Source organism: Erpetoichthys calabaricus, chromosome 3 (assembly GCF_900747795.2).
Source record: "Erpetoichthys calabaricus chromosome 3, fErpCal1.3, whole genome shotgun sequence".
Taxonomy (NCBI): Eukaryota; Metazoa; Chordata; class Cladistia; order Polypteriformes; family Polypteridae; genus Erpetoichthys; species Erpetoichthys calabaricus.
The window spans coordinates 248,491,565-248,510,116 of NC_041396.2; the positions used below are offsets into that span (position 1 = coordinate 248,491,565).

Sequence of the window (18,552 nt, forward strand, 5' to 3'; positions counted from 1 at the left end):
ACAAGCAACAAAAATGTTTTCTCACTAGTTAAACGCTATGCATGATAAGCTGAAGCTGAACTTATATCACAGCCAACGAGTTCAGTCAAAATTTGAGGGAGCTAAGATCAATGAATTGTTCAATTTATAGCATTTTTCAAATAGAGTGTCCTTATTTGGGCACAAAGGGGTAAAAAAAAACAAACAAAACAATTACCATTGTGGTGGACACACAGGTGAAGAGGGGACATGTAGATGTGAATTGTCATCAAAACGGGGCTCATATATTCCTAATAGGTGGCCCAGATGATTGTCATATAATGATACCTACAAGAAAAGGAGAATTGGAGGACAGAAACTCTGTTTAATGCTAGTGGGCAAATGACTGAACATTGTGGATTTACTGCCCATTTGACCTCTTATAAATTATAGAGGGTGAGTAAATGTTAGACACCAATATCTCCAGGGTACACCAAAGGATGAATGAAACAAGGGACCACTATATTTTGTTCTAGTCTATTGTCTGCTACAAATGTTAATTCACCCTGTTCCAAAGTAGGCTAGAACTGACCCCATGAGGAGCTTTAAAGCTGCCTAAGAGAAAGCTATTGAGTATGGACTTTGGATATGAGTTAGGAGTAAGCTTTAGATCAAGAGAAGGAGAAGAAGTGAGATTTAAGGACAAAATGGAATAGAATATAATCGAGAAGTTCTTAGTGCAGCCTACCTAGTAGACAGGATAACCAACCTGTTTAGTGAAAACTAGAGAGCGAGTGGGATTTGTGTTTTATTTTGTTAATTCAGTACTTAGCATACTTCTTTTCTTTATCTCCCACATGTGCTTTTTTTGTAAAATGAAGATACCATTTATTAGTTCATTGTTGGAATGCCTTAGTTTTGTTCTAGTTGTTCTAGATAAATGGACATGGCATGAATAGATTACAGGCACAGATAGGACATGAGGATACTGCTTCATGTTAGCAGAGGACTGGAAGTTGTCATACTGGAGCATGGCTTTGTAAGGGAGGACATGAATTGTGAATTGTGAATTTCCCATCGGGATTAATAAAGTATCTATCTATCTATCTATCTATCTATCTATCTATCTATCTATCTATCTATCTATCTATCTATCTATCTATCTATCTATCTATCTATCTATCTATCTATCTATCTATCTATCTATCTATCTATCTATCTATCTATCTATCTATCTATCTATCATGAGTAGATATGTCTCCTTCCAATTTACAGTACTTCCATCCCCTTCCCCCAGTCAACATCTCACATATACTATTTTACCTTCACTTATTTAAGTTTACCTTTGAACATAATGAGACCCTGGTAAAGAAGTTATGATTATGTCACTAGAGCCACCCCAATTATTCACCATATAAGTTGTCAAGATGAACAGATTGGCCACTTTCTTTGACTTGTTGCTATTATGGCTGAAGCATGTATTGTTGAACAGTTTATGGTGGCTAGGCAATGATAATGTTACTTTAAAAAGCTGATACAATTTGTTTCCTGTTGTGAGAGGTGGTATGTACAGCACATTCATTCACTGTGTTTGTGATGTCTGCCAGTGCATTATGGTTTTTACACAGCATGTACTATTCTCAAATAACAACATGTACCGAATATGTGTGCTTCAGTAATATGTAAGACTAAAATGGCACTTATCATTGTTTCAGTTAAAATAATATTTTTTCAAAATTTCATGTTTAAATAAGTATATCAAAATGTCCTAGCACTCATTGTAGAATCTGGTAGCACTGATATATGAACTCTGAAGTTGCTTTTTCATTTGCTGGTTTGTTGGGGAGCTAAAACTGGTCACAACAACAGCCTATCACAGGGCACATAACCACATTCACTTACATTTTTCCATGGCAGCATTTGGTAGAAATGAGAAATAAAACATAACTGAACAGCATTCCATTGTAGGGCATACATTTTCTCAAACTCAACCAGTTTATAGTCTACAATTGACCAAAATGCTTCATTCTTTTAGATGCAGGTAGAAACTGAAGTACTTGAAGAAACAAGCAAGAACAAGGAAACTCCAAAAAGGCACTGACCAGACAAAGATTTGAACCCATCTTGCCTTAATTTATGAAACCCATCCACCCAATTACTATTAAGATCAGGACTGGCCTTCCAAAGAACTGAAACTACCTGTTCATGCCACATCACCTTCTGCAGGGTCTTCTCCTTTGAACTTTAATGCCTTTAGGCAAAAAGGACAGTTCTTGGGTTGCCTCTTATTGTCTTTAAAATCAAGGCCTCATTTGTGAACTATGCTATCACGTAATGGTCTGGACTCTCTGTCTGCCTGCTAATTAATGAATGTCTGGCCCTACTTGTGATGAAGTTGGACTGCAAATCATTAGACTGGAAGTTTAATCTGCACTATTGTGTGACTTTATGCAAGTCAGTTTGCCTGCCTGTGCTCCAACTGTAAATATATATACATTACAATCTGAATATACAAAGTCAGACTTAAATATATAAAGTCAGTACCTAAATATTTTCAAAGTTTGCCTTTTGTGTATTCTGAATTTACTTTTAATATTCCAACTGGCTTTATACTGTATACCCAGACTTGACTTCATAAATTGAGACTTTATATATTTAAGTTTGACTTTATACATTCAGGTGCTAACTTTATATATTTAGAATTTGACTCTATATATTTAGAAATTCAATATTTTGCCTATTTGGCACCCCACTTTATATACAGTAGAAAACTGTATGTGCTATAATGTGCTCAGGAATGGTGTACAGCAAAAATGAACCCTTGTAAAAAAAGAGTTGTTTTTTCTTCCAGGCTACTCAGAAGTATGGCAAGCCTTTTTCTGTCTTCTGACCCATACCTCTTAGACCTATTAAGGACAAAATTGTGCCCAGGCTGCTCTGTTACTTTATAATTCAGTTTTCCAGTTCATCTTGCTTTTATTTTGTTGATGCTTCCAATTCTGGGAGAATACTATGCTCACAATATATAATGAATTATTGAATAATGAAGATTCCTCCACAAATTGTTAGTCGGGGCGGGGTGTCTGGTAATGTACTAAGTGGGCTGTAGAAGAGGACAATTCACTGGGAAGATCAAGTCTGACTTGTTTGTTTGTGCAAAATAAGGAAAGGCTTTCCCATGACACAACATAATTCTTTTTTATATTAATATTTATTTGTTCCTGAAAAATACATTGTAGAAGTTAAACAATACGACATTAAAACATAAGTTTCAGTAATTAAAATTACAAGAGTAAAAATACTGCTCAATCAGAACTACAAATAATTCCATATGTCACTAAAACAATAAACCACACTAAAACTCCACCCTCACTCCATCATTCTTGTCTCTTTAAAAAAAAAACTCAGAAAAGTGGCCTTGAAGTATAGGAAATGGAATTTTTAAAAAAGACAAATGTTTGGGATTGAGGTTATTTGAAAACATTTTCAGAAATCTCTTACATGTCTTACTGGCCTTCAAAATGGAATGAGCTTCAGCAGGTTATAGAGGTCCAGCAGAAGAGTAAATCTAGGGTAGAGTCACTAACATTGGCATCCACTATTAATATCAGACAAGTAGACATTTTTAATGCCAATTTTTGTGTCAGCATCCAGTAAAACTGCAGAAATAAACCACTGAGAAAAAAAAAAGAATAAATGAGATGTAAAATGGAAATTAGAAACTCACTTTACTTTCACCATGGTACTTGGTCGTCTGGCTCAAAAAGATGTGGATATGGGTGTGACTGCCATCAGCAAGACAATGAAAGATTTTGCAAACTGTTAGTGAATGGCCAGCCTGAAAAGTTCTCCACCCCGCCTCTGTGTTTCAGCACAGATTTAAACACCAGCAGAATCCCAGTCTCATTTCATTTTAAAGTAACTTGAAAGGCTGGGAAGTACAGGGAAGCAACTGTCTATTCTGAAGAACAGCAAGGACATCAAAGGGCAGCAGACCTACAACATATTTAGAGCAGGTAAGTGCTTTAGTGTTACACTTTTATGGTTGTGTAAGAGTTTTGTGGGTATTTTTTAAGAAAATGTGAAGTTGTTCTCTTTGGGTAAAACTCTTAAGAACTTACTTTTTTAGAACCAAATAGTGAAAAAATGTTTTTATCTATCATAGCTTTTCAACCATTTCTCTCATTTTGTTAATGCTGACGCAAAGAAATGCTTGTCAAAAGAATCCAAATTTATGGGTTTATAAAAACATAATGGAGAGGCAGTGATGTGAACAGGCCAAACAGATGCTTATGGGAAGCATACAAGATTCACCCTCAAACTCATTAGTCTCAACCAAACCAACTCCATCCTGTCCCTAGACATATGAAAACTGAGTTTGCAGAGTTGCAGTCAGACTTGCATCTCCAGTTTACTGCACTCTTATGTTGCAGCTCTTCCAAATCATTGATGCTTCAGCTACAGCAGTGTTTCCCAAATTCGGTCCTGGGAGTCCCCTGTGGCTGCAGATTTTTATTCCAACCAGCTTCTGTTTTTAATTGAACTCCTGGGCTAATTAAGTGAACTGATATTTCCCAAGTTCTGTGTTTAGGGAACAATATAGAAATTAGAAAACTAAGTTTGCTAAAAAAAATATTAAAATGTACCAAGAAGTTATATAGGAATAATGTATTTTTTTCTTTTTAACATTTTCATCTTGATTTTCATTCTACTTTTCTATGTCTTCTAATTGTTTAATTAATCCATTATTTACTCATTAGTGGGTCTGACGCTAAAGCAGTTGCAGCCTTTGATTATTCAGTGTTGTTTGCCTGGATGTCTGCTCAACTCTGCTCATTTTTAATTGTTTAACTTGTGAGAAGTAGTCATGGACACAAAGCTTAACCTGATCAGGGTCTTAGTTCACTACAGGGCAGAGACACCCATACTCCCTTACTCACATGGGGCCTATTTAAAATTACTCATAACTCTAACCTACAGGTCTTTGGGTGTATAGAAACAGTACCAGGAGGTAAACCTACAGACATGCTGCATAAAAACCCCATGTAGACAGTGAAAGGAACTGGATTAAAACCTCGTACTCAGCAAAGTGGTATATGATAAGGCAGGGGTGGGAAAATTCATTCCTGGAGGGCCGCAGTGGCTGCAGGTTTTTGTTCCAACCCAATTGCTTAATTAGAAAACAATCCTTGCCAATAATTACATTTCATGGCTTGTTAGTGCTTTAACTCTGCTATGTCAAGTCATTCTCATATCCTAGATTTTTTTTTCCCATTCTAAGGATATCATCCAAATACTTTGAAGTGTAAAATGGATGAGTAATTCTCAATCCTTCACTTTTTTCTCTTCTCTTTCCTTCCAAGTATTTAATTAAACCAAATAGTGCACAATAAATACACACAGGTGTAAAGGGTAACAAGCAAAATGGATAACTGCTGGTTTCTTTTGTCATTTGCATCTTATTGCTAATAAGGAGCAATTAAAAACCAAGAATGCAGCTGTTTAAGACTTAAATAAGCAATAAGGGTTCATAATCTTAACGAGGGAGACAACTAAAATGAATCCGAAGTGTTTCTAGAGCAATAAGGGCTTCTTATTAAGCAATTGGGTTGGAACAAAAACCTGCAGCCACTGCGGCCCTCCAGGAATGAATTTGCCCACCCCTGTGTTGAGGATTTGGTTAAGGGTACAATTTACACATGTTAAGGACACATTTCACACTTGTTAAGGGTCCATTTTGCACAAACATTAGTTTTTTTTCTTTACACAGAACCATAGACAAGTGGAATAAGTTGAGATTGTTGGCCTGAATGGCCAGTTCTCTTCTACATTTTCTACATCTAATGCAGCATTACTAACCAATGTGCTACTCAGGAATAATTTATATTGAAGAAAATAGAGTAAATGTAATCCCTAATTCCATAAATTAACCAAAAAATTATAAAGGATTCTAAAACACACTTTTTCTATGAAATGTACCTTGCACTTTGTAAAAGTAATGGTTAGCTGGCTTTCAGTGATTTGTCTGTCCTCTTATATCTGGTAATATCTTGTGTTAAACTGATTCTGCTTACATTTGTACATTATCCGTCATTCACTACACTCCTTTTTTTACATTGCCTTATAACTGAACACACAAACTTTAATGTAGATGTTTTTTTGGTTATGCACTCTTAAACGTGTAAATCTGTGCCTAATTTCAGTGAAGAACACTATGTGAAAATAAACGGAATTGAAATTTACTTTTTATATTAAGGTATGCACTATTGTTGGAAATAAGAGCAGAGGTTAAAAATATGAAAACCAGAGTCATATCTTATATTACTCAAAACTTATTGTAGGGGTTAAGAGAAACAATCTTTCCTAACCACTAAGAAGCCACCATAAGACAGCTGGCCATGGTGCTACAATTGTATGATTCATATGAAAAATAATTTTCAGTGAAGAGTTAACAACAGTAAGCAAATATGAGATTAAACAAAAGATGCATTCTTCAAATTAACAGCGCATTTTTAAAATCCAAAAATGCAACATGTGACTTACTTCTGTTCAGATCAGTGATTGGTAATATAATAAACCTGAGGTCATTATGACACTTATGAAACATCACCTTAGACAGTGTGAATTTCATTTCTCAAATTTTAGAAAAAAAAGACATTCCTCACCATTGCCATTAATTGAATGATCCATTCCAAGACTCTGGAGTCTGCTAATTTTATTCCTCTAGCACCAGGTCAAGGGCTCACTCCCCCTTATGCCCACAGATGTTAATGTAGGCCTCTGAAATGGATAAAAAGGTTAGAAAATGGGTGGTTGATGGGATACATTTATTCCATGTATTATGTCAAGTACTGCACATGTGGATCATCAAAAGAATAATTATCCAAACTACGTGACCCGTAGGAATAAATATAAAAAGAGATTTCCTTATTTTATTTTTGGTTGCTCTAAATAATCAGATCAGAAAGAAATAAAACTGAGACATTTTCTTCTGTCTCATGATTTTTCTCCTGAGAAAAAATACCCTGGTGTTCTCACAAGTGTCTCTTCTTGAGTTTCAACAGAGATCTCAGCAAAGTCAGGCAAAGGGCTCAGATCTTCCAAGTACTGTCTTGAATTTTTTTCACAATCTGAAAGTGTTTCCATTGTGTGCTCGGTAATATGTGGTGAAATGTATGGTCAGTTGTTTGTGGAAATAGACCGCTTTAGTATAATTACAAAACTGTAGCCTTTGTTTCTGAATAACTTTATTAGTTACTCTGATTTATATTGCTGTGCTCCAATTAGATCATACTCATTCTGGAAGAAAAGTGTGGCATAGTGATTAAGGCTTTGGTCCTCAAACCCTGAGCGAGTGGATTCAATCCTGCTACTAACACTGTGTGACTCTGAGCAAGTCACTTCATTGGCCTGTTGCTCCAACTGAAACGATGGAATTATAACCAGTCAAAGGTTGCAGGTCACCTTGAGTAAAGTTTTCAGTCCAATAATCCATAAAAAAATGAAGACTTGAAGGAGTTTAAACAAGACTTCTTTTGCCTCAGTTGTATCTCATATCTCCTTTTTGTCTAAAGCTAAGAAATTTTAGGAGAAACATCAATGAGAATCTCTTAAGTCTTATGAGTCATCAAAGATCAACCTTTGAGCAGTAAAAATGTACCTATCAGGGCTGATATCAAAAATTGTTTACTATTATAAAATTATCACAAAAAAATATCTTTTTATGTATTAAGATGTGCATTTATTTTTTTATTGTCTAGAAGCATAACCTATTTTTCCTTCCCTTACATTTTTCATTGCCATATTATGCCTTCTGATTAAACTATCAGTGTCCCTTAACAAATTAGGGTTTTGCTTGGACTTTGCCTTTAACTTTTGTTAAGCTTTATTTTCATGGCTTTCTATTAATAATCGTAATTTATCTTATTTTGTATTTACCTTTTAGTGAATTAATGAATCTTTTTAAAAAGTTTAATTTGCATTTCAAATACAGCATCTTAAACAAGTGTTTTGATATTTAAAAAACTCCCTTTGGAAAACCTTGGTGAATTTTTAAAACTTGTCTGCGTTAAAAGAAGCGTTCTGTGCAGCTTCAATTACAGATATGTTTACTGTTTCGAATTTACCCTAATTAAGGTTATTTCATCTTGTATATTCAGTATATTTCCTGATTAACTCATCTGATATCCACTCTTGTCAGTTCCAGAGATCAGAAGATCTGAGCACTTGCCAGAGCCCTATGCCTATACTAGAGGTCTTTATAAGCAGTGGCTCTTGTGGTGGTTTGGCTTGTGTGAACCTCAGGCATGTTAATTGAGTGTAGAAAATGGATAGGTGTATATGTGTAGTCTACATGTTCCTTACCACCTGAACTTCAGAACAGGTAGTTCCTCTGACTGAAGCTAAGCTTATTTGGGGCTGGCCAGTATCGATGCCCTGGCTGAACTGCCCACCGTGGCCTGACCATTCTGGCCCCCTAATTATCTCTTCTCTAATTATCCACCTATGTCGCTCTTGCCATTTCACCTCTTAATAGTTAATGTGTTGTGAGCATATTTGTGTGAAAAGAGTTGGAGATATTGAGAAGCAGACCCAATCTGAGGACTGTAAGTCAAGACACAAGTTTTGAGCTGGATCCCTGCATAAGCAGGAAACCAGTAAAGAGTCTGAAGAAGATGAGCAGTAGGAATGAAATGAGGAACAGAGTACAGCAGTTGAGCAGCTGCATTCTGGAGATGCCTGATAGCTGCGGAAGGATTTCCACCCTGGAGAGAGCTGCAACAATCTAAGTGAGAGAGAACCTGTGCCTGAACAAGGAGTTGTTCAGTATAATTAGTGAGGAAGTATTGAATTCCTTGAATAGAAGTGACAAGACTGAGCTGAATGAGATATGGCCTATGAACTCTGAGGAGTGTACCTAGCACTAAGTAACATCTCTTCCTTGTTTTCTGATTTGCCTACACCTTATCTTGGTGAACTACTTCAATGTGACTTGCATTTACGTACACTACTTTTTTTTTTTTTTTTTTTGGGGGCCTAAATGTGTCATTAATTTTGATGCCAGTTATACTGTGGCGCAGTGGTTGGTAAAAATCTTGGTTGTTTGAATATTGACCTGGTTACTGTCTCTCTGGAGTTTGCACATTCACACATGGCAACTGTAATTTGGTCCAATATAAAATTGGGGGGTGTGTATGCTTGCCTTGCAATGTGGTGCAAGGTAAAAACCGTACCTGGATATGATGCTTGTCTGTGTTGCTAGACTGGCCTCCTAACAACCCTAAATTGAATTAAAAACGAGTGTAATCAAAATAAAAAGAAAACTACTCTTCCATCTGGTTTTTGGACTTTTTTCTCTTAATTGAAAGAGCAGAATGAATACAACTATGAGGAAATAAAAACAGAAACCTGCCTTTCAAAGCAAGCCTTTGCATTTGTTTTTTAGATGGCGACCTACAAGGTGACTGTGGCTACTGGTACAACTGAATACTCTGGAACTATTGACAGTGTGTATGCAACCCTTATTGGGGAGCACGGGGAAAGCAAGACAACTGCATTGGACAATTTGGGAAGAGACTTTCGCCGTGGAACTGTAAGTTAGCCACAGACAGAACATTTCATTTGATCAGTTGGAGGAAAGCTTGATCCTTCAGAGATTCTGATCTTGACTGATGAAATATTAAAATTAATTTACCTTTTTATTCTGGAAAACATTGTTGCTTTTACTCTCCTCTCCTAGGAGAGTTGATTTCAGCTTATTGACATACTGTTAACTTTTTTGACCACTCTTTACCTGTGCTTCCAGGTGGGTGAATATGATGTCTGCAGCAGTGTTCCACTTGGGGAAATCTTGTTTGTGGAGCTAGAGAAACGCCAATATATTGGCGACAACTGGTTTTGCTGTTACGTTAAGGTGAACTGTCCTGATGGGACTTGTAAGACATTCCCTTGCTATCGCTGGTTTGTAGGCAACATGACAATCCGGCTGCGTGAGGGTTCAGGTAAGTCATGTGTGTCTCTCCTCCTTAAAGTCTATTCATCTTTTATATCTGTTTATTCAAAAATGATGTCTTGTAGGGGCTACCTGCTTAAACACATTAATGTAGAATTAAATACGGCTGATATCAAAATGTTTTGCATTCATATTATACTTTACAGAAATAGAAACTCAGTTCAGTGAAGCAGTTCATTTTAATTCAAATCGGTAGTCATGAGGTGGGAGTACAGCACCTTTGCTGTCAGGTCACACTGCTTTGTTTTCCAAGCTCTACACTTTCTCTCCTACTCCTCCTCTTTTCCCCTAGCTAAGAAAATACAAGATGACACATTACATGACTTCCTCTTCTACCGAGAAAAAGAACTGCAGGAACAGCAGCGAATTGTGAGGTAACTTGGCCATCTAGAGGAAAAAGAAGGGATTTTGTCTGCTTTGTTGGTGGATGCATTGGTTCCCCTTCTCCTTGTTCTAATTTCTGTTTTTATACCCCACAAGGTAGCAGACTTGGAGACCAGCAATTCCAAAATGCATCGATGTCATATCTGAGAATGACATACCTGAGGACTACCGTTTCAACAATGAGAAGAGAAGCGACTTTAAGAAATCACTTAATAATGCGTGAGTCCTGTTAATGGGGGTGATGAAAATGAGGGGATGTCATGGAGCAGCCCAGCTGCTCAACACTTGTATACTGACAATATGTAATTATTGCCATTCATTCTATGGATGGCAGGGAAGAGGAGACCAGGATGAATAACTCCAGAGAGGAACCAAGGATACATGATTAACTATTCAACTGAAGTAGCGAAAGGGATAGTTTTTTTTTATTTTTTAGTAGTTCTGTTGAATAGAAACACACACACTAAACCCTCTTGTTTGTAGAAGTTAAGAGAATTCAGAACTAAAGTTATCTGAGTCCTAAACATTACAGTTTTTGCAAAAATGTAATAAACATGACTTAATTATCATTGTAAAAATCCTACAACAGAAATGTTTTTCTGATAAACACACCATGATGTTTGAAGTCATGGCAGAGAATTATTTTTTAACACCCTGTTTACTTGGAGGACATAGATAAAATGACTTGTGATACAGTGAGCATGAATTGGAACCCAACTTGAACAGCCACAAATAATATACCTGAGGTAGACAGAATGACAAACTGGAAAGCAGAGGGCAGTGTCAGAGTGAGAAGGTTAGGTTCATACCATCAAAGCCTGCAGGTATTGGGTATATACCATCACACATCTGTTTTGGAGATTTTACAATGGTAAAGAATATATACAGTACAAGTGCAAATAGAAGGGGAAAGAGTGCCAGATGGATTAAAAAATGGTAAAAATGTGGTGGAGTGGGGTTTTGAAACATAGAAAAGTATTGCAAATAACCACAACATGTGCCCCCAACCCCCCCTCCCCAAAGGACAGTGATCAAAAATAGCCCAGTTGGGGAACAAAAACGCGGACCTGGCAACACTGGCCTTAACAGTAGCTGCCTACCTACAAACCTCAGAGGCTTTCTACTTACCACTTTGAAGTCGGCCGCATACCTGTACTTAAATTGAATGCTTTCTTACTTATGAACGTGTGTGCTTTTGCTTTTTTACTATCGTTAATGATTGGCTATATGAGTGCTACATGGTGCTACATCTAATTATTCTTTATATGCTCTGACTGTTTTCCACTAAGGAGCTGCTGTTTTTGTTACTTAACCATTCATCACTATGACACCAGTTATTTACTTGAAAAGTTGTCAGTGTAAGTGCAAGTACAAGGAAAAGGTAATTTTTCCAAAACGCACCCACAAACACTTAGCTGCTTTCATTCCTGTGCAGGTGGAAAAAAAAGTAAAAAACTTTTTCCTAGAGCTTTAAAAGCTGTCACTAAGCTCCTTAGCGGCAACCAAATCCAATGTTTTTACGAGTAAAATGAATATTTTAATTAACTCTCTCACCTTGGAACACTCAACTCTCAGCAGCTTCTCTACATCTCAGTTTCAGTCTCCAAGTACTTCAAAGTATTGTGCAGGACTCCAGACTTTTTGCTTGATTGGAGAAGTGGGTCTTTAATTCAAAGGCTCAGTCTTATTTGAGTGAGCTTTGCTGTTGTTTACAAAATTTTATGGAAATTTTTAATGGACTTTTTCTTTTCTGTATTCAATTTGCATCCTCCTTGAAACTGTGTCTGCTGTGTTTCAATTTTTGTGTGTGTTTTTTTTTGGTGCCAAAACCTATAAGATATTAGTCAAGGTACAATTCCAGCCAGTAGGTGTATGGCTTATGGTAGAATTGGGCTCGAAAAATGACTGAATAGCACATGAAAAAGGTGTTCTCCTTAGTCGGTGATGCTCTGCACATGTCCCTGCGTAACCACAAAATGAAGCTTCTTCTAAATTTTTTTTAAAGGCCGAACCAGGAAATGGTAATTGTGCCCATCCTTGTGAAAAGTGGGGCTGGAGCTGCTAAGCTCTCAAGTGTTTCCAATTGGAGGTTTCTTCAGCCTTTTTTTTTTGTCAAACAAAAAAATGAATGTTTTGTATTGCGAAACAGAAACTAACCACAATGAAACACAGTAGCAAAAATGAGCAAATGGAAGGTAGTTTGCAAGTCAAGGGCACTTCTGCTAGGTTGTCTGTCTGCTCACCAAGTGTAATACCCAATGAGGTGGGGACATGGGGATGGTAGAATACACCATGCCTGTCTATTAAAGCTGCTTAATGACTCACACTTACTTTCACAGATTTCAAGTGCTCCTTATCAAGAATCTGCTTAGCAATATTGAGAAGCCCTGGCATGACCTGGAAGATTTCCGAAGGAGTTTATGCAAGCCAAGCCCCGTAGCAGGTAAGAAATCCAAAACACTGAAAAAGACTTGGCCTCTAATTCTCTTCATGCTAACACTTAACGTTAAAATGTATTTTCTTTTAAAGCATATGTTATGGAGCACTGGAAGGAAGACAGTTTTTTTGGTTACCAGTTCTTGAATGGCTGCAATCCCCGGATGATTAAAAGCTGTTATAGCCTTCCCAAAAATTTCCCTGTAACAAAGGACATGGTACAGGCTACACTAGGATCCGAAACCACACTGGACAAAGAAATGAGGGTGAGACACTTTTTCAGATATGCTCTATCAACCAAACAAACACAATGAACTTTGTCACACTCACTTGTTTTTATCTCTCTGTACAGGCTGGGAACATTTACCTGGTAGACTACTGCATTCTGGAGGGCATTCCTGCCAATGTGATTAATGGCAAATGGCAGTATGTTACTGCACCTTTGTGCCTACTATATGATCACCCTATGAAAGGACTGATCCCACTGGCAATACAGGTGACTAAAAACTAAAGTAGCACTCCAGCCTGGGAAAAGACAGACATTCTGCTATTTAAAAAGTGGAAGACAAAATGAATTGAAAACAGGATTTAGGGGTTCTTGTATGAAAATGTGTCTTATGATAGCAGTTGGATGTCAAAACATATCTATATATATATATATAAAATCCCTATGTGCATCCAGGTGTCCGTGTGTGGGTGTCTTCTGATGAAGTGCGCATGCGCGGGGCACGGTGCGACGCGTGATATTACTGTCAGAGAAAGTTAGAGGCGTTTTACGAAAATACAAACCAGTATTACTGTGAGAGGAAATTAAAGGCACACAATACAGTGACGCATATTACAGCCACATACAAGCCAGTATTACTGTCAGAGGAGATTAAAGGCATATTACAGATGCGCATGCCTGTATTACCGCCAGAGAAAATTAAAGGTATATTACGGACGTACAAGCCAGCGGACGTACAAGACGGTATCCTTCAATAAGGGTGCGCACAAAAAGGCGAGCCCTTATTCGCCGCGTTCAATTGAGGTCGCCCTTTTGTAGCTCGCCTTTTTGTGCACGCCCTTATTGAATAGAGCCGTACAACACAGTATTACTGTCACAGAAAATTAAAGACACACAATACACGGCGGCGGCCCACGAAGAACGGTCAGCTCAGCAAGTAAACATCAACAAAAGAAAGGCTGAAAGAAAGAATAATACGACCAACAAAAAGAATGAGGTCAAAGTCCCTTGCCATTTAATATAGACTGTTCCTACTAATGTTTATGCACTACTGTTCTAGCGCCCGTTATTGTAATGGGCTAAATGACTAGTAGATAAATAAAGCTTCAGAGAAGAAGCATTTTGTGCAGTAAATGGAGCAAACAGTAAACTGAGACACAGGAACAGACTAAGTTGTGAAGAAGAAAACAAACCTCTCCAGCCTACAAATGGGAATTTAGGGATTTGTAAATTGAGAAGACCGCCGTTAAAGCCCATAAATGGTGGGGAAGAAGAATCCATTTTATCAAAACATTAAGACAGGAGCCAAAACACAGATACTAGGATGAGTGTGCAGTTAAAGTTCTCCTATACACTAGCCACAGCAACACTTCTTGTTGTCAGTCCTAGGCCTATCTTACTTCTCTCTGGTTCAAGTAATAAAAATGATGATAATCTGAAAAAATTAGATATTGAGTAGGAAAGCCCACTATTTCTGGGGGAAGCTTTTCTTCTCAATAACACTTCAGTATGTTACTAAAAGGGTAACCACTAAAAAGCAGAAGTCTCAAAGACCTTTAGTTAACCTTTGGTTTTTTTTTTTACTCTATCCAAAATTATAGTGAGGTTGTTGTGAGGTTAGGTGGCTACCTTTGTAATTTTTAATTGTTTTGAACAACATGTGGTGGGGCTGAACTCCACTGACCACTGAAGTGGGCTGTGTTAATATCGATAAATCAAACGTAAAAAAACCCTACTGTATATACGCATAGGATATTCATATAACACTTTCACACACTTTACCAAAGTAGAAAAATGTCAACAATTAGCAAGGATATTTTTTGTCCTTGAGTTTACTGATAAAATTTTCATCTTTCAGATTCAACAAAAGCCTGGCCAGGACAACCCCATTTTCCTACCTTCTGACCCTGAACTCGACTGGCTTCTAGCAAAGATGTGGGTTCGACATGCTGAATTTCAAGTGTACGAGGTTCTGTCTCACCTTCTCCACACACATCTGGTCAGTGAGGTGTTTTGTATAGCCACCCTGAGACAGCTGCCTGCAGTCCATCCTGTTTACAAGGTACAGTCCAACATTGTTAGTTGTGGAAGGGGTGTAGCAAAGGTAATGTGAGGAACTGTAGCAGTTGCCAAATACTATACAATACTATATATGTCAAGTGCAATAAAAAAACCTATTAGATGTATATTTAAAAGTTATGATAAACGAGAGGAAAAAATCACAATGGCAAATTACAGGGACTATACCTTCTTGACTTTTCTTTTCATATTGATTTGATGAAACAAATATAGGGAATGGTTAGCATTTTTGCCTCATGGCTCCAAGACTGCAGCTTTGAGACCCTGGGAGTCCTTTTGGAGTTTGCATATATTTTATGTGATTACATGGGGTTTTATCTCGATTTCCACCTTCCTATTAAAAGTATAAAGTAATTTGAATGACGAATCTATATTGGCGTAATGCAAATGAATTTGGTTGCATGTGCAAGTGTTCCAACCACAGTTGGTTCCTGATTTGCTCCCAGAAAAAGTGACATGATTTAAGCATGTTCAGCAACTTGATGGATTACTGAATACCCTACCCTAAACAGCACTCCCACTGCTCATTAAATGTTCTTGCGGAAGAGCAAGAATACTGCTGATGAATGGGAACCATTTTCTTGCTAAGCATACTTTCAGGAAGTTAGCTACTACAGTGAAGCCTTCAGTCATCAGGAATGTGAATGAGGGTCCTCATTGCATAAAACTTTGCAATTGCATGAAGACACCACTTTCATAATACATGTAGAGGCAAAATTTCCACTAGTACACAGCATCTCTGTTCTTACTGTTGTCTTTCAGCTTCTGGTCCCTCACATGCACGACACCCTGGAAATCAACACCAATGCCCGTTTGAATCTAATCTCGGAGAATGGCATCTTCAAAGAGGTATGCTTGGTGCCATGCCCCATATTTTGTCACATCTCTGTGCAAAGGTCATCTGACACTGCCATTCCTATCCCATTTTTGTCCATGAAACAGGTAGTATCCACTGGAGGGGATGGATTGCTCCCACTGCTTCAAAGGGAATGCAAAAAGATGAATTTCAAGTCTCTTCTGCCAACTTTTGACTTTAAGGAGCGAGACGTGAATCGTCTAAAAAATTACTTCTATAGAGATGACAGCCTGAAACTTTGGAACGCCATTAAAAGGTGAGTACTGTACTGTATGCAAGAACAACCTCTTAGGGGTTCTTGCAATCTGGCCTAAAGTGGAGTGGAGTCAGTCTGGGCTGGGACATTCTCCCAATAACGGTCACTTACTGTTCTTTTCATGTCTTCCCTTTGCAGTTTTGTGTCTGGTATTGTGGATCTCTATTATTCCTCTGACAAGAATGTTATGGCGGATAAGGAGCTGCAGAACTGGATTCATGATGTTGTTAATGAGGGCTTTACAGACCTTCACAGCTTTGGTGAGGACACACTGTTGGCTGTGAAGTAGAGTTAGCTTTTGGGCTTTACTATCATTGTAAACAGGAAACATGCCACTCCTCTTGCTGTGTCCAATCAACAGGAGATTATAGTGAGCTTGTTGTCCAGTTGGGAACACTCTTTATTAGTACAGTGTCCATCTAAAATCATCCACTACTGATTAGAAACTGATTAGTGGGCAGCTGGGTTGATCAACTTACATCAGAACTTCTTCCCAAAAAACAGATTATCAGTTTTCCATAATGGGGTGATAATTGTTTCCGCAGGCTTGCCCACTGATATAAAGGATAAAGCAGAGCTCGTCACTATTCTGGCTGGGGTCATCTTCACAAGCTCTGCACAACATGCAGCAATTAACAGTGGACAGGTAACTGCCATCATGATTTTACATAGATAAGGAGTCTAACACCACTCCATTTTGAATAAATGACTAATAGCATGCTTGTTTTTTTTTTTCCTTAAACAGTATGACTGGTGCTCATGGGTGCCAAATACACCCTGCACTATGCGTTCTCCCCCACCCCCAAAAAAAGGATTGGCTACCATGGAGCTGATCATGAATACACTCCCAGACATACATCAGTCATGCACTGAAGTGGCCATCACATGGGTCCTGAGTCGTGAGCAGCCTATTGCAGTAAGTTACTTGCTAAAGAATACTACTTCACTCATTCATATTTTATTGGACAACTTCCAGGATGACATGTCCTTTAAGAATAAACTGTCTTCTCTTTAGACATTCTGACATCACTGTTTTGTCATAATTCCTTTTGTAGGTCTTCCTTGGTCATTACCCAGAATACTTCACAGAGGAGACTGCAAGGGCTCATATTGAAAAGTTCCAAGAGGCACTTGGGGAGATTGAAAAGTCAATTGAAGCAAGAAATACAAATCTCAAGCTGAAATATGAATACTTACTTCCAAGAAGGATTGAGAATAGCGTTGCCATATAAAGATCAACGTGTCCTATGCAGACATCCCAGTAAACCTCACAATACAGCTGTGAAAATTTTCACCCAATATCAAGAAATGTTTTACTTATTAATTTATTTCAAATAAAATGAAGTTGGGCAGCATATGTATGTGTGGGGTGTGTGTGTGTGTTTTCCCCCTCCAGGAGGCTCCTATTAGATTCTAGAACTTCTTATTTCTGCAAAACTGGGAAAGATCTTGACTGTGCACTTTTACCTACAGTCAGTTCCTAAATTGGACAAAGACTTTCAAAGCATTTAAAAATTTTCCACTTAGTTTCAGACATTTTTGGGGCCTTTACTACATTTGTTTCTGTGTTCAAACTGCTATATGGCTGGCAGAAGCATCCACAATAAAAACTGATAGATTCACTAATTGGCTAAATACAAGATGAGAGGACAAAACCCACTTCTCCATCTGTACATCTGTGACCTTTTTTGAGGAGTAACTGCACATCATGCCTCTCTATCCCCTCATCCTCATTGTTTATACTGTTTAAAGAGTTTGCATCTCTAATGGAGGTTCTAAACCAATAGAATTCAATGGGGAATAGAGATGTGATGCTTGGATCCTCAGCTCTTCCTTTAATAATTTGATTCATACACATGCCATTGTGAAAGGGTGCTCCCGGACACAGACAGGCAGACACGTTGCAAGCCATCACCACACGTTTATTTATACAGTTCACTATTATATACACAGTCTTATGTGCACCACACCAACAAACCCCCACCGTCTCTCAAAGTCCCGGCTCCTTCACTAGCCGTCTCTCTTCTCCTCACAAACACTCAGGGCCTCTCCTTGCCGCCTCCTCTGACCTTGTCCACCTCCTCACCCGACTCCAGCCTTGATTGTAGGGCGGCAGCTCCTTATATAGGCGGCTGACTGAGGGCCGCACCCGGCCACCTGCCACACTATTTTATGTTACACAGGGATTGAAACTGTGGGAAAAGGATGTATACTCATAGAAATGGTTCTTTAATGGCACAATATGGTTCTTTACTGGGTTGTGTGGGTCCTCACAGAATCATTGATCGACAAATAAACTTTTCATTCTGGGAAGGACTGTTTTTATGAAGTTTGATTCTTTTTGA

The 18,552-nt window shown here is 38.0% G+C and overlaps 1 pseudogene; it reads left to right on the forward strand.

Annotated features, from left to right (window-relative positions):
* Positions 1–9,403: 9,403 nt before the first annotated feature.
* Positions 9,404–17,562, forward strand: LOC114648752 (polyunsaturated fatty acid 5-lipoxygenase-like; annotated as a pseudogene).
* The last annotated feature ends 990 nt before the right edge of the window (positions 17,563–18,552 follow it).